This window comes from Etheostoma spectabile, chromosome 14 (genome assembly GCF_008692095.1).
Source record: "Etheostoma spectabile isolate EspeVRDwgs_2016 chromosome 14, UIUC_Espe_1.0, whole genome shotgun sequence".
In the NCBI taxonomy this organism is placed as follows: domain Eukaryota; kingdom Metazoa; phylum Chordata; class Actinopteri; order Perciformes; family Percidae; genus Etheostoma; species Etheostoma spectabile.
In genome coordinates this window covers 12,483,607-12,499,684 of record NC_045746.1, presented here as the reverse complement: position 1 = coordinate 12,499,684, position 16,078 = coordinate 12,483,607, and the positions used below count along the sequence as shown (strand labels likewise).

The 16,078-nt window shown below is 36.6% G+C and overlaps 2 long non-coding RNA genes across 2 annotated transcripts in view; both read left to right on the top strand.

Annotated features, from left to right (window-relative positions):
* The window catches only part of LOC116701750 (uncharacterized), a 20,430-nt gene extending 10,681 nt beyond the window's left edge, over positions 1–9,749 (top strand). The window contains exons 3-4 of the long non-coding RNA XR_004334999.1: positions 9,130–9,134; positions 9,628–9,749. This is a non-coding gene — a long non-coding RNA (uncharacterized LOC116701750). The remainder of the gene's footprint in view (positions 1–9,129; positions 9,135–9,627) is intronic.
* Positions 5,371–6,431, top strand: LOC116701751 (uncharacterized). Its single transcript, XR_004335000.1, has 3 exons — positions 5,371–5,406; positions 5,811–5,848; positions 6,072–6,431. It is a non-coding gene; the product is annotated as an uncharacterized LOC116701751 (long non-coding RNA).
* Positions 9,750–16,078: the final 6,329 nt, after the last annotated feature.

Sequence of the window (16,078 nt, the reverse complement as noted above, 5' to 3'; positions counted from 1 at the left end):
ACTTGGCAGTCTTTGTTATCCACAAACCTTTTCAGGTCTGGCCTTAACTCAGTTAAGAAGCAACTCTTTCATGTGTGTGTGGATGCTTTGACTTGTTTCAGTGTGGAAAACACTGATTCACAGACATAAGTTGCTGCAAACATTGACATTAGCTTGAGTTTAGCCTGTTTAACATTGGGATATCTGTCTGTGGGCAGTGCTTCTAGAACTCTGTGGTTCCTTCTCTCAACACAGATTGTCATCCTCACAAAGTTCAATCATTTCCAACTGGGACGCTGCTTCCTTTAAAGGGGCTTTCAAACAGTCAACCATCGCGGGGGTTGGTTGTCACAAGGGATGAGGTTGGTGGTTGTTGTGTAAAAAAACTTTTTTTCAATACATAGGAACACCAAAGAAGTTTTGAAGAGGATACCCCATCAATAGTACCCATCAATGCCCCTTGTGATTAAACTATAAATGTGAACCAGGTAATTCTTTATAAGGAATTATTTTCTGTAATGCAAAATAAAATAAAAGAATTTACAGTGCTGGCAAAATCTAGCCCTTATGAAAGCCATTTTTTCATAACAATTCATCATGAATATAAATTAAATAAAGCAGTGAGATTGAAATAGATTAATATCCATATATGTGACAAGCAACCTCTAGAGCAGTGAGACAACCATCGGCAGCCGACTTGCTTTAGCTTGCTAAATTTAAGTTGACTGAAATCAAAGCTGTAAGCTTCAACTTTTGAATTGTGTTTTTAAGTTTTAAATTACTAATATACTACAAATGTTTAATAAAAAAACAAGACCAACAAGAAATATTACTCAAAATATCTCCTCACTAGTGATGGCCAAATGAAGCTTTGTGAACCAGTGTCTTTATTGTCTGAGCCCACTAGATGGCGCTCTCTATTGGTTGAGAATACACGGAATTGCAATGTCTTAGTCCTTTCTCTTAAAACCAAGAGCACCATCTAGTGGGCTCAGAAAATAAAGACACTGGTTCATGAAGCTTCATGGCCATAACTACTCCTCACCATTATGGTTTGTGTGTGTTCCAAAAAATGACCAGTGCACAACGAGCAGTATGGCAGGAAACCTGTTTCAAATCAACTGTCACAGCGCCCTCTAGTTTAGCTGTAATGAGCAGTGCGACAACCTACCCCGGCCCCCCTTCGTCACTGCCCAATTTGAGTCGTGCATGCTCAGATTTAAATGGTTAGTTAGAGCATGACATGTCAAACTGAAATTGCTAAAATCCATAAAAGAATTAACTTTTCTCATTACAAACAATATCAGAAGATGGAAATCATTTCAAAAAGGTTATCTGTGATTGTTTGATTGCTAACATTTTACTGTAAATAATGCCTAGTTATTTCCTTTAGATTTCACAGTAACACTACTGTATGTGATTTTTACAGAATCCTGTAAAGTTTACATTACAACCTTGTCGACATGACAAAATCACAGTAGTCCAAGTGTTACAGTTGAAATCACAGTAGTCAAAGCATTACTGTAAAAACATCACAATATAGCCACTTTAGTACTGTAAATAGAAAACTACTGTATTTTATGTTGTGTTTAATTGTTTTGTATTTTACAATGAATGCATAAAATACTGTAAATAGAATTACGGAACCTTTACTGTAAAAAGAATTCACGAATTGTACATTCAATTTGTTACAGTGTAGCTCAAAATGCCATGTAAGTGACAGCCTTTGTTGTGTTTGATGCTAACTTGTAGCTTGCAGAACTTGGTTAAGTAGGTCCATTTTTACTGTGTTGACATTAAAGAAGTGTCTCGTTAGCATCTTATGTGCTACTTGTCGCAAAGTAACAAATGCGCAACTCAAATTCGCACTCGTCTCAAATCGGGCAGTTACAACCCCTACTGTTCTTAAGTATCAAAAGTAACTCTCTGATATTAAATGTTCTTAATTTGATTATGAACTTTATGTAATGTGTCTGTATTTCAGGCCTGTGTGTAGTGATTACTAACAGTGTAAATTGTAATTTCCCCACTGGGGATCAATAAACAGTATAAATGATTAAATTAATTATTATTTATTGTGGCTTCCTTATAGTAAAACAGTACATTCAGGGGTTTTCACACCTTTTGAAACATCAAAATCAAAGTCTGACATCAACAAAGAAAAACAATGAATTTGTATTTGTTGTGAAGAAGAACCTTACACTCCAATGTACCAAAACATGGCTTGCAAGTAGCGAAGATAGTCATGGAAAATGTAGTGAAGTAAAAGTTTCTTTCAGTTTTTTCCAGAAATATAAATAATGTATGAAGTACAGATAGGTGTAAATACTACTTAAGGACAGTGACAAAGTATTTGTACTTTATTACATTACAACACAGGCCTAAGTGCTTAGAGTTATTGAGGTGTTGTTTTTCTGTGGACCGAAAGATTTTTTTAATTTGTATGTTTAGCCATATATCTATATCTATATATATATATATATATATATATATAGATATAGATATAGATATAGATATATATAGATACCATATATACCATGTAGCCTCAGTATGCAGCACTGATTTATTGATATAAGGAATTTCAGTAAATAAATAGAGTGGTAATGTATTAACTATGGTGTGCTTTAAAAGCTTTGGTACTTGTGTGAGATTGAGTGACCGTGTGACAAACTTTATTCGTTGTTTTAAGGGTGGGGGTGTTACGGCTGTATGTGTTCCCTGGGCTGTCCCTTTTCCCTCCACTGAAGCTCCGACCAGGTGTGCTGCCCTTCATTTTTCAGTTAATCTGGCTGATTGTACCTCTTCACAGGACTATGGGGGTGCACACAGACAGATTGATTGAACTCCTGTTAGCTTTGTTGCACCAGTCAAGGCAGGACAAATGGAACCTTTAGCTTTCTTTTCCACTGGTAGAGTCTAATACACCAGAATAACTGATATTATAACTTTATTGTGCCAGCAGCTAAATGTGTCAATGGGCAATAGTTTGCACGATTTAAGCAGTTGCACATTTTTGTATTCCCATCTTGTATATATTCAAATATTGTTCTCATATTTTATTCCTATTGTTATTTCATGTACTGAATATTGTATATTGTATCCTAGTATTTCATGTATATTCATATTCTGTGCTGTGTGACTGATTTTGCTGCAGTAACACCATAATTTCCCATTTTTATGGGATCAATAAATATCTATCTATCTATCTATCTATCTATCTATCTATCTATCTATCTATCTATCTATCTATCTATCTACAATGTTAACTGTGTGAATGTGTTAGTTATGTGTTGTTGCCAAACTTAAGTTTTCAATATTATCAGATAAAAATGATTGTAGCTGAATTATTCTTATTCTTATTCTCATTCTAGCGTATTACACTGTGTTTAAATGCAACACCACAGCAAGTTTTGGTACCAGGGCTTACAGTGAATACACATGAAAAGGATGAAAAACTCCTTGGTGACAGGTAAATAATTGAGTTCAATGCTACAGAAGCAACTTTATTTTTAAGGTTACAAACTGAAACCAGTGTTGTGACAGTCAGAATACAGCAGAGCTGCAAAGCGACCACTAGAGAGAGCTCTAAGTTAGTTAAAATCAGTTTGAAATGACACCCCCAGTCACACATTTGTCCTTAGAGACAGCTCTGTCCATCTGTTTCCTGTCCTTCAACTATGAGATACATAACTGGAAGCTGTCAGCTCTAACTCACTACATGAATGATTGAGGTCACCCAGGAGTTAAAGGTCAATGAAATTCTCCCTCTGCCCAAGCTCAAGTATAGATATTACATAATCTGTTTGATGCATTTACAGTACATTATAGAGCAGAAATAGATTTGAATAACATGTATGAAAAGACAATAAAAACAATGAATTAAAACAGCAAAATGTACACTATTTCAGAAGGGAATTTTTTCACAGCAATTATCTGACAACTATAGTCACTTTGCAAATGAAGCTTTCACATACAAAACGTTTTGTGGAATAGCAGTTAATAGTAGCTTTAGTTCAGGATGGTCTGCCAAAAATGTTGAATCTGACCTTCGGCATGGTGCTGCGTTGTAATGGATGTAAACTGGCTGTGACCTTTAGTTTGCTTACATTAATAGTGTGACTGACCACGGAGCAGAGGAGCATGCTTCATTTCACCACCTGATTGTGCATGAAAATGAGAGTCCATGCTCGGTTCATGTAACCAATGGAATTGGTTTTACATAATTACTTAAGGATTTCCTAAACCACTAATAGCAAACAAATATGTGCCCTAGTCAAAGAAAAAGGCACATGAGGTCCAAATGCTCTTTAGTGAAGATGTTTTTTTTTCTGTCATGCACAGTTCCCAGCCCAAATTGACTGTGTAAGACTGTTGCTGTGATAAAACAACATTTTAGGCCAGTGTATTTTTTCATGTTGTTGTTTTATTTGTTCTTTAGTGGGGCCATGCCACTAGATAAAATAACACAGCCATTGTACACAAGTACATTTTTTCAAATACTTTACTTGAGCATTTTAATATGATGCTGCTTCAATACATTTCAGAAGTGGATTTACTAGTTAGGTTTAAGATTAAAAATACCAGATTTTTATTGTCACTTGTCAGTAGAAAATGTAAGGGACATTTTAAAATATGATAAAATTTGTCTATCTAAGAGACAATGAAGGAAAACTGTAAATAGAAAAAGACATACAACATATAATATACTATAATAGCAATAGATATACTGTATATATGTACATTCAAGGCCTATTTGCAAAACAGGGACTATTTCACACAGAATGAATACTGCACAGGGAATTGAATTATATTCAAGACAGCGTGTGTGTGTGTGTGTGTGTGTGTGTGTGTGTGTGTGTGTGTGTGTGTGTGTGTGTGTGAGGGAATTAGGGGTTCAGAATCAGGGTTAGCGGATAGAATTAGTTAATGGTTAGGGTTAGGGTAAGGGTTAAGGTTAAGCATTTAGTTGTGATGGGGTTAGGGAAAGGGGCTAGGGAATGCATTATGTCAATGACAGGTCCCCACAAAGATCCGTCGTTGACATAATGCATTCCCTATACACACTATGTATGTGTGTGTTTTTCATTCAGTCTAATTACCTGGAGTAAAAAAGCCATTACACAGGATAGATAGACATTTTCCAATCTGACTTTTTCCTACTATATGGGTTAACTATTACCTGTGCTACCTGTACCTTCCATTGTCTTTGGGTCATAATGTACTTAATAACCGAGACACGCTCAATTTGACCATCTTGATTTGTGTGTTTCAGCATCCTGTATTCTAAGGTCAGGAGCAAATGAATGACAATGGGTTTGCATAATTAGTTCAGAGAAGGAAGGGAGAAAGTGAATAAAACTGAAGGAAAGCTAAAGATTTGAGATGCGTCTGAATGAACTGCAGAAACAACAGCTGGAACTTTCAAAGGTAGGTCAAACTATCTTGTGCCTTAATTCATTTTTTCTATCTTCTTCTTCATAAATAATATGACCTCTTCCTTAGCCGCCAAAGAATTATAGCACTGAAATTGTTTGATAGCTTTCACTTACCACTTAGAATTAATCTGTCATATGTGTGAAAAATGTAAATACATGTTGAAGAAAAGTTGGATGCTATAACCTTTTATCCTGTATGCCAATAACTTGTTACTGTATCATGCCCGGAATAAAAACTTGTATTCCCCAAATGTGGTTTTAACACTAATTCCCATCCCAGAGTTTTTTCAGGCATTTCTTTCTTTTGAGCAAAACTAGTTTTCTGCCACTGATCCTGGTCCTTTTTTTTTGCATGTTGAGAAGAAATGTATGTGTTCTGCATCTTTTTGTTTTCAGAATGGAGAAGACACTGTTGTTCATGCTCACTCTCTCAGGTGAGAGAAATGATTTTGTGTGAAAACTGTGTAGTAACATCACCTCAAACTATCATATCAATCAATATTTATAGAATGAAATCACATTATAGCTGACAGTTTCCATAAAACGTGATCATTACATACTTTTAATTCATTATAACGGTTTTATTTGTTGCATGGTTATTGTATTACAGTAGAATGCATGGCTGTGCTGTAAATAAAACAGTTCTTTGTCCATCAGGGTTGTCTACTCTGTCTACACACATCATCAGAGAGTACCACTATGTGCCGAGATTAATGACCTGGGCTGAAGCTCAGAGTTACTGCAGAAAGACGTTCACTGACCTCTCTACTGTGACCAATCAAAAGGACAATAACATGCTGCTGAGTGTATTGCAGGGCCCTATGAAATACGCATGGATAGGGCTTTATGACGTCATGTCAGGGTGGAGGTGGACGGTGGGAAATGCAACCTTTGAGTTCAGTAATTGGAGCAAGAATAATTCTAACAATGTAAAGTTGAATAACTCCTGCACTGTGATGAATGCAGATGGGAATTGGTTTGACAATAATTGTATGGGATCATATCCTGCAGTCTGCTATTATGGTAAGAAAGATGTTTTACTGAGTTCAGTTCCAAGTTGCTTAATTAGAATTTTAGAACACTTTAAGCCAGAGGAAGGAGAAAGGTTATGTATTTGTTTAAAATGCCCTCAAGTCTCAACGTAATGGGATCATAATCATGGTGGTAATTGTTTCAGTAAATTTTTAGTTTGAGTTTTATTTGTTTCAAAGAACATAAAAAACAAATGACATTTGAGGAATACAAAAATACATAGGGTGAGGTAGAAACCGGTAACTTGTTATACAAAGAACAACCAAAGAAAAATGTAATTAAAAGAAGTACATGTAGAGAAACAGAAATAATTGCCAATACAATTGCAATTACAATTAAAAATAACACCTCACGCAGTTTCGATGGCAGGCCATTTCTAAGTCTATTTTTATAGATTGAAAATGACACAGAGTGTCACAAAATGACACAGAGCAAACCATTAAATGTATATTTTCATAACATTATATAACGCCACGAAATTTGATAGAGAACAATGAAGATAAATAGGTTTCCACTGCCACCTATAGGTTTGGCATGCTCTTGACAGCATTGACGGCATATATATATATATATATATAGGCCTACATATATGTGTATATGTATATATGTATATATACTGTATATATATATATATATATATATACACTGTATATATATACATACATTACATATACACATAGACATACATGCATATATGTGTACATATACCTACATATATACGGGTATGTGTAAACAAACACCTTTCTGAAAACTGACAGCTGTGCACGATGTTATTCCTGAAAACTGAATGGGTTGAAATGTCCAATTATGAAAATAGCCGGCAATGTGTTAACACAGTGCAAAGCTCAGGCAGGCAAAACAAAAGCCTGAAAATCCAAGGCGTACGCATAATAGACAATCTGAAAAAAAATGTGGCGGTACTGCAGGGCTGACAGTGGCAACAGGTGTGCAGGGGAGGCCAGGTGATGGGACTGTCAGGAAGGGGCCCAGTGCAGGACAAGCAGAAGGGGCTGGATCTGGAATGGGGGGAGAGTTTCTATGTGGAAGGGAAAATGAAAATAATGTGTAATCAAGAGCTTGCTGTGATAGACACCAGAGGGGAAAATATTCCCAAAAATATTGAAATGACTGACAACCACAAAGAATACAAGTAGGTCTATTTCAATCACAAAAATGTAATCATCATAAAAATGAAAAACTGTCAGCACTTATTAAGAGAGTAAAAGTTACCTTGGAAACCAGTGTCTTTCTAAATCCGATTGACAGCCCTACATACTGTCCTTATCGTCTCTCTGTTTTCTTTCAGACGAAGGTCCTTCCTTGTACATTTTAGTGAACAAAGAGATGAATTGGTACGAGGCTAGGACATACTGTAGGTCCAACTACACAGACCTTGTCAGCGTGAAGAACATGTCTGAGAATAATGCCATCAGCTCCTTGTTGTCAGGAAAGACCTGGATCGGTCTTTACAGAGGGACCTGGGTCAACTGGTCGGACAAGACCCGCAGGAACTTTAATAACTGGAACCAGGGCCAGCCTGACAACATTGGGGGGACTGTTAAATCTTGTGCCGCGGTGAACACAACCACAGGAACTTGGTTCAATGTTGACTGTGGGGCAAAGAACCATTTCATCTGTCAAAATGTGTCTTATCCACCTCCTCAGAAGAAAACAACGTTGAAGTTAAAGTTCCAGTCTGAGGCCGAGCTGAATGATCCTGCTGTTCAGCAGCAGATTTTGGAGCAGGTACAGTTTGAAGCTGCTAAAAACAACGATGTTCAGGAGCGTGCCTATGTTCTCTCAGCCCTGACCCTAACCCCTAACCCGAGATGATCACCATTTCTGCAGCAATGGATACAAGTTCACATATCCAAAACATAAAATACGATTTTAAATTTCCAATAAATAAAAGAAACACATGATATAACAGGATAGTAAGAAATTCCTGGGTTATGTTTTCATGTTCATTACATTATCTGCCAGTGGGGGGAAATCCAAGGGAGATGTGTGTCAAAAACTGTAATAAAGTGATATTTACAGTTTTTATTCCTTTACAGCTGCATGCTAAACTAAAGAACCATGGATTACCGGACTTTAAACTCCGCTGGATTCAGACGGATGGGCATACTTTTCACAAGGAAAAGGAAAAGAAAAAGGAAGGTATTCCCGTTTGTATTAAATTAATTTTATGTATTGTTTGTTACTTGATTGCAATATTTAAAGCAATAATTTGACATTTTTGGAAATGCACCTGTTGTCTGTCTTGCTGAAAGTTAGATCAATAGCACTGTCATATATGTTCAGTGGCTACAATAAGCAGCCGGAAGGCTGAGCTTAGGGGCCATTTGTTATTTATGGAATGGACCACCTAAAGAAAATGGAGGGTCATGTTTTTTTTTTCTTTGTTGAGGGGAGGGTCATCCAACTTTTGTAATCTAGGGGGGAGGGTCACCCAACCTTTGTATTCATGAAAACAGTAAAATCTCAAAGTGCTAGTCACTAGCAAGGTTTTAGTTCAAAAGCACCAATGTATGAAAACATAGCAGCCCAGACGCAAGCTTTTATTTTGACGGCCTGAGACGGGAGGTCTCCAGGCTGCAGCAATACCTAACTCCAATATCCTTTCGTGATTATTTGTGAAATTGTGCAAACAACAGCCTTTTCAAGTCATTTGAGAAGGAAGGAGTGGTGGCATGCAAGCTCCCAAATTGACGCAAATTTACCATAAGAAATGGAATTTTGGATAATGTTCAGCTTCGGCAGAATTACAGCGCTATCCGAACATCTTTACCAAGCACAAACCAGAACAGTCATCGATAAATTGTTGGGGAGGGTCATGCCTTTTTTCACAATCACTTTAAGAAATGATTGGCTAGAAAAATGGACTGTTGGCAAAGGGAGGGTCAAGTCTGTGTTGACTCAAGACCCCAAAACTACTCCGGTAGCCCCTTAAATAAAAAACAAACAGTCCCATAGCACAAAGACTGGAAACAGCTTACCCGGCTCTCTATGAGCTCCTGCACACGTTTCTGTTGCATGTCAGTCGCATGGCGGCTGCGTGTCATTTTCTGTCTTTGCACACCAGAAACGTGCCTGACACGCTGCTACTGCTGCCAATCCTTGACTGGACACATGTATGTTTCCCATTGATACAATGAAATAACAGCGTGTTCTTCAGTAGTATACTTCATGTTAAACATATATATACTGATTTGATAAGCAAAGACAACATCGGCAGTATTGACAGCAAAATAGCCTACAGAGTATTTTGTTCTATATTGACAGGTGCAACATTTGAAAATCCGTCATTATTTTTTTAACCCTCATGTTGTCCTCGGGTCAAATTGACCCATTTACCTATGTCCTTTTTGATTACCCAAAATGACATGATTGATTCCACACAACGCTCTTTGTCAGCACAAATCTCAACTTTCATTAATTTTGTCTTAATTTTATAGTATTTGAAAAACAAATTGAAGTGGTTTTGAAATAGTATTGAGTAAAAGTTGACATATTCCAGTCTGTGATTATCCATCAACATACATTCCTTTAATTTTAGTATAAATAATTCCTAATTTCTGCTTTTCTAACTCTTTTTATTATATTATATTATAATTTCCTATAAATGAGGTTTATTGACCATAAATTCCAAAAATAGCTGTAAAACTAAAGTTAATAAGTTAGTGTAACGTAATGTTAAACATCAAAACAAGTAATAAACGTTGAAAAAAGTGTTGAAAAAAGGGACAAAAACATGAGAAAAAGATAAAACCATTGATAAAAAGCATCAACAAAAGTGTTGATTTTCAATTTTGACGAGAAGACAACACAAGGGTTAATTACATACAGTACATATCTGCATTTATGTCAAAACCTGGAGACTTTCAGACATTAAAATGTAATTTATTAAATGTATTTGTGTCAAAATGACAAACATCTTTTCGTATTCAAATTTGCCTGGAACGTTTCCAACACGCTTGCGTATCGCTTGAAAATTAGGTGTCGTTACTATTTCTAGCATGCACGCGTTTTCTAAGACGTAAGTGTCGCGCAGACAGTGTGCAAGCTCTAACCTGTTAACATAGGAGCCAGAATCAAAACGAACACGCCACGCAGCTGACACACTCACGCCATGCAGGCAGTGAGCAGGAACCCTGCAGGCAACGTGTTATCTTGTTTTATACTGCTCCTCGGTAGAGAATACCAACCACAGCGAGTAACTACTCAACTCAGCTTAGCACAAAGACTAGCAACAGGGGGAAACGGCTAGCATGTGGCTGGCCGGTTAAACAAACACAACATGACATGTTAATTCTTGAGACGTGCTCCAGTACTTTGCGAAAAGCCAAGCTAGCTTTTTTCACCTGCTTCCAGTCTTTGTGCTAAGCTAACTGTCAGCTAGCTGTAGCCATACATTTACTGGACAGATATGAGAGCAGTATTGATCTTCTCATCTAACACTCTGCAAGAAATAAATTATCGTTATATATGTATACATATATATATATATATATATATATATATATATAAATGTATATAAGTGTACATATGTATGTATGTATATATGTGTACATATGTATGTATGTATATACTGTATATGTATGTATATTTATATATGTAGGCATATATATGTATATATGTATGTATATTTATATTCAATTCAATTCAATTTTATTTATAGTATCAATTCATAACAAGAGTTATCTCAAGACACTTTACAGATAGACCACACTCCAGAATTTACAAGGACCCAACAGTTCTAGTAGTTTCCTCCAGAGCAAGCAACAGTGCGATGTATATATACTGTACATATGCATACAATACATATAGACACATATACCTAAATATGTACATATAAATACATATGTTTCTGGGTTTCACATGTGTGACTTCCATTTTTGTCTGTTTCAGGGTCGGGCGGCTGAGTGGTGATTGTGCAGAGGACATCCTGTCTTTATGTTCCCGTTCCTGTTTCAGTTTGAATTACATTATTTCTACACCATCAGTGGTAAATTGCTTTTGTGTGATCTGTGGAAATTTAAAATGAAAAAGCTTTTATCAAGTGTATTTTTAGGTTTCTTTTTCCTCCCAATGATTTTGTCACTTTTTCGACGGTTGTCGACTTTTTCTGAGCTTTTTAAAATTTTCTGTTTGTGTTTTTTTTTTTCAGATTTTTAATTTGTCACTTTTTTGACATTTTTATTACTTTTGTCAACATCTTTTCACATTTTAGTCACTTTTATTGAATTTCTTTTTTTTTTTTTAAGTTCTTTTACCAATAGCTTTTTTCTCCAAATGCTATAAAATTGACAAAACACCCAAATTCAATGAAAGTAGTTTAGATTATTTATCTAACTTGTGAGGAACGTTGTTGGGAACGATCCACGCCACGTTTTTGGAAAATTTGTTTGAAAGAAACCCGAACACAACAGGATGTGTTGGCTTGCATGTTGTGTAGCTTCAGTACATTATATGTCTCTGTTCTCGCAACACTTGCATTGCAAAAATATGTGTTACTCAGAATGTTTAATCAACAGGATTTTCGGCATGTTTGCTGTTAATTTTCTTTTTTTTAAATGCCGATTTTGCTTGTGACTTTAGCACGTTGTGAGGTTTGACATGTTTTTGTTCATGTCATATTTAAATGTTTTATGAGTGCTTGCTGATTCCTTTGAAATCCATAAGCTGCATTCTTTTTTCTGGCTTTGGAAGATGTGATCCTGTTATTGAGCAGCATCATTCTGTAGTCAACAATCAGTGATTCTGTGTGTTTTGTGTTTTACCTTTTGTAGGCCTATATAAAAGATGGAACATGAAAGTGCCCATGTTATGAAAATGTATTAATAATATAATATGATTTGGGGTGTTATTTTGTGTCTCTGGTGCTTCCACACGCATATAAACTTGGAAACAAAACTACCCATGCTGTTCTGAGTGAGATCCGGTTTCTGAATCTCCTCTGTCTTCAGTCTCCGGGTGATCTTTTCAAAATCTACACGGCTTTCTACGTCACTAGAGACAAAGTGGCTAACCGTAGCTAGCTCATTCTCAATGGCGAAGCACTGCTACAACAGCCACTAGTTGACCATCATCTCCAAAAGAACTACTTCCTGTCCCTGTTCTGCAGATATTCCACAAGTGGCCCTCTTCTAGAAGAAGTCTCCCAGCTAATCCTGCCTTGTACCGACCAAAGCTGTAGAAAGAGTTATCTAGCTGATGTGATCTTACCTAGCTACTGAGCATGTGCAAACAACAAAGATAGTATAGAAGTGAGATGTCTCACTCTGTAGCTAAAACAGAGACCTAAACAGGATCTGCCGCAATGTGCAGTACAACCCAAATATGGTGTTTATTGAAAATGAAACCATGGATACCTATACTGGTACAAGCTCAAAATACAAGTATGAATCTGAAAATGAGCAGAATATTGGCATTTTTAAAATTATTTTACCTTGTATTAATAAAACACACCCATACACACAGGGAGAGAGAAAGAGAGAGAGAAGATTGTAATTGTGCTTTTGGCAAAGTGATTTATTGTTATCATAACCCTTAACTCAAAATTTAAGAAATTAGGTAATTGTGTGTTCGATTGAGAGGCCTGCATAGTGTGTGTAGAAAACAAAGATTTGATTTTTCCTGCAACTCAAGATGAAACAAGGGATTCAACAAAGAGAGTATCAGTTATGAATTCAAATAAGGAATAAGTTTGAAATGTGTTGCTCTCTAGCACAAGGACAGCAATATACATTATACAGATAAATAGAGAAAGCAAAATAATGAAATAATAAGTTATATAAAAACTAAAATAAGAATATAATGTAAAATATAAACAATACTAGAATGCTTGTAGACAAAAATTACAAGGTAAAGTGAAAGTAGTGTGATGTTAACAGTGTACACCAGTCTTATATACTGTATGACATGATAAGGTAAATTAAAGTAAATAGCAGATAGTATAACCTCTGCTTTTCGTAAGAATTCCTTGAGTGCAGTATGGTTTTTGTGGCTGGTGGGGGCATCTTTCCCCACAGAAAGCATGCTAGAGTGAAAAAAAAGACCACTGTTAAAGGTGAGATTAATCCACTTCTTTCCAAAGTAGCATCACCTGCTGAAACAAGACCAAGCGGGACATATGATTAAATACTTCAAATGTAATTGAGTTCATTTGCACGGGATCTAGTGTGCACTACGATGGATTAAAAGATTGACTGCCATGTGTAAAATGTTCACAATACAGATGATCTGATCAGCCCAAAGAGTAGAAATGTCCTTGCTGACTTTGACTTATCAGATTGCAAAGGAATTTCTGTCAGCACAATAATTCAAAATAAGAGAAGGGCAATCAAATGTAAAATACAATGACAAGTTACCTGATACATTTTCTGTTAATCAAGTTTCTCTAAATAGATTTTTGTGAACACCATTTATTCTGCTACAAAACTGAACAAAAGGGATTGCAGAAAGAGCAATCATACATCAGTTGTTTACAACAGGAAACATTAAATCAACTATAAAAAGAAAGTAGCAATGAAATAATATGATCCGATATATTACATTATAATAATGTATGATTTATGCAACTCTTTAACTTTATTGTTTCTTTCTATTTGTTTCCAGTTTAGGTCATTTTGTGCCCTGCAAAGCTACACGCACACACACACACACACACACACACACACACACACACACACACACACACACACACACACACACACACACACACACACACACACACATATGCATACACACAGTTAGGAAAGGCTTCACCCAAGTTATTGCCTTCTCTGTTTCCAGTTCAGGTCATTTTGTGCCCCTTGCCAATCACCTGCATAGCCACACACACACACACACGCGCACACGCACACGTACACGCACACGCACACACACACTCACACACTAAATACACAAAGTTAGCAAAGGCTTCACCATTGTTATTGCCGTCTCTGTTTCCAGTTCATCCTCGTAAGAAACGCACAGCCAAACAGTGGTGCCGAAGACAAACTGATTTAGTAGCAGTGTAAACTAGAAAGCCGAAGCCTGCATCTCTGCTTTATCAGCGGTGCTCCATCTTGCCGTGGGGGACACAGATGGTCTTGCACCAGCTGATAGTATGGATGAAATACGATCGCATTGCTACTATTTTATTTATCCCCGGTAGTCTGCCTGTGCTTCTATGTCTGGGCCTGAAGGTGTGTCAGTAGGTGGATACGAATGCTGGGTGTGACTGCCATTTTGAATGCTCTGTGACTGCGGTGGCACCTGCAAACACACGCAACTGTGCATTTTCATAAAAACACACACACAGACAGTGCCGGTAATGAGAAACAATAGTGGAACTTGTTGTAAAGAAGAAATTATCATTACCTGGAAATCCAATTATGACGCTGTGTGTGTGTGTGTGTGTGTGTGTGTGTAACTGGGATTTTAGAAAAAGTGAGAGCATTTTGTCTGATCCTCAGTACTTCAAAGGGCTTTTTGAGGATTAAGACTTGGTTAGGGGGTTAGGCTTTATTGGGTACGGTATTTATTTTTAATGGATCAACTAACTATGTGTAATGTAAAACATGTGGTAATCCACAGGAAATTACCACAAAACTTTAGGTTCTCTGAACTTAACAGAGCCTTTATGTTGCAGGGTTTTCAAGCCCAGGTGGCTATTCAACTGCAGCAGGCAACTGAAAACTCTCTAAGAACCCATTGTATACTACCTGCCTAAGATTAAACAGCAGGTGGAAAAAGTTAGCAACTAGAAAGTCAAACCACTGCCCTCAAGATGCCACAAAAAAATAATTGCAGCTTTAATGACTAGTTTATCATGCAAGCCCGAACATCCCTGAGGACTACTTTTTCGGTACCATTCACTCTTACTATACATATTTTAATGCCTACATAAAGTACGTCTGGCCGTCATTCAGAGAACCATAGTTCATGCCCACTGTCATTAATTTCTCTACCATCTATGAAATGGCTCAGTTCTTATTTGCTTGAATCTGATCATGCTTGTTATTAAGGGGCATGGAATAACAGATTTCTCACAGATTTTCTTTATTTGTTGTCTGTATTTTTCTTGCAATTACCACTACAGAACAGGACCATAATCAAACATAGTGTAGTAAAATTACTGTACATGTTATTTACTAACTCAAACAAATTAAGGGCCAATGGAATTAGGGCAACTCTGGTCCTCACAAGGATAGACATACAAGTACATTGTGTGTGTGTGTGTTTTTATTTAACTGCATTTGTGGGGTCCAAAATCCAGGAATACAGTATACTTATGGGGTCATTTCACAATCCGATTCTTTTCCTAATTCTTTTTTTCTTTTGAGTGAACGCAATGTCCTCCTAAGTGAAGTAAACAACGTTGTGTATGTGAGGGTGTTCCTTTATTTAAGCCTCCACTTCTTTAATGTTCCTTGAAGCAGAGTGTTTTATGAGTGTTTGAAAGCAGATATAAAACCCCAGTGCAATTTCCACAATGACACTACTCCCATAATGCCTAAGAGGGGAGGAGGGGGGAGTTGCCTATTTAATTTGGTTTATGCTATAACTCAGTTCCCTCCCTCTTTTCACAAGCTGTTGAAACAACTGTTCTTTTTTCTCCCTTTTCCAAAAAGGAATTCAATAGA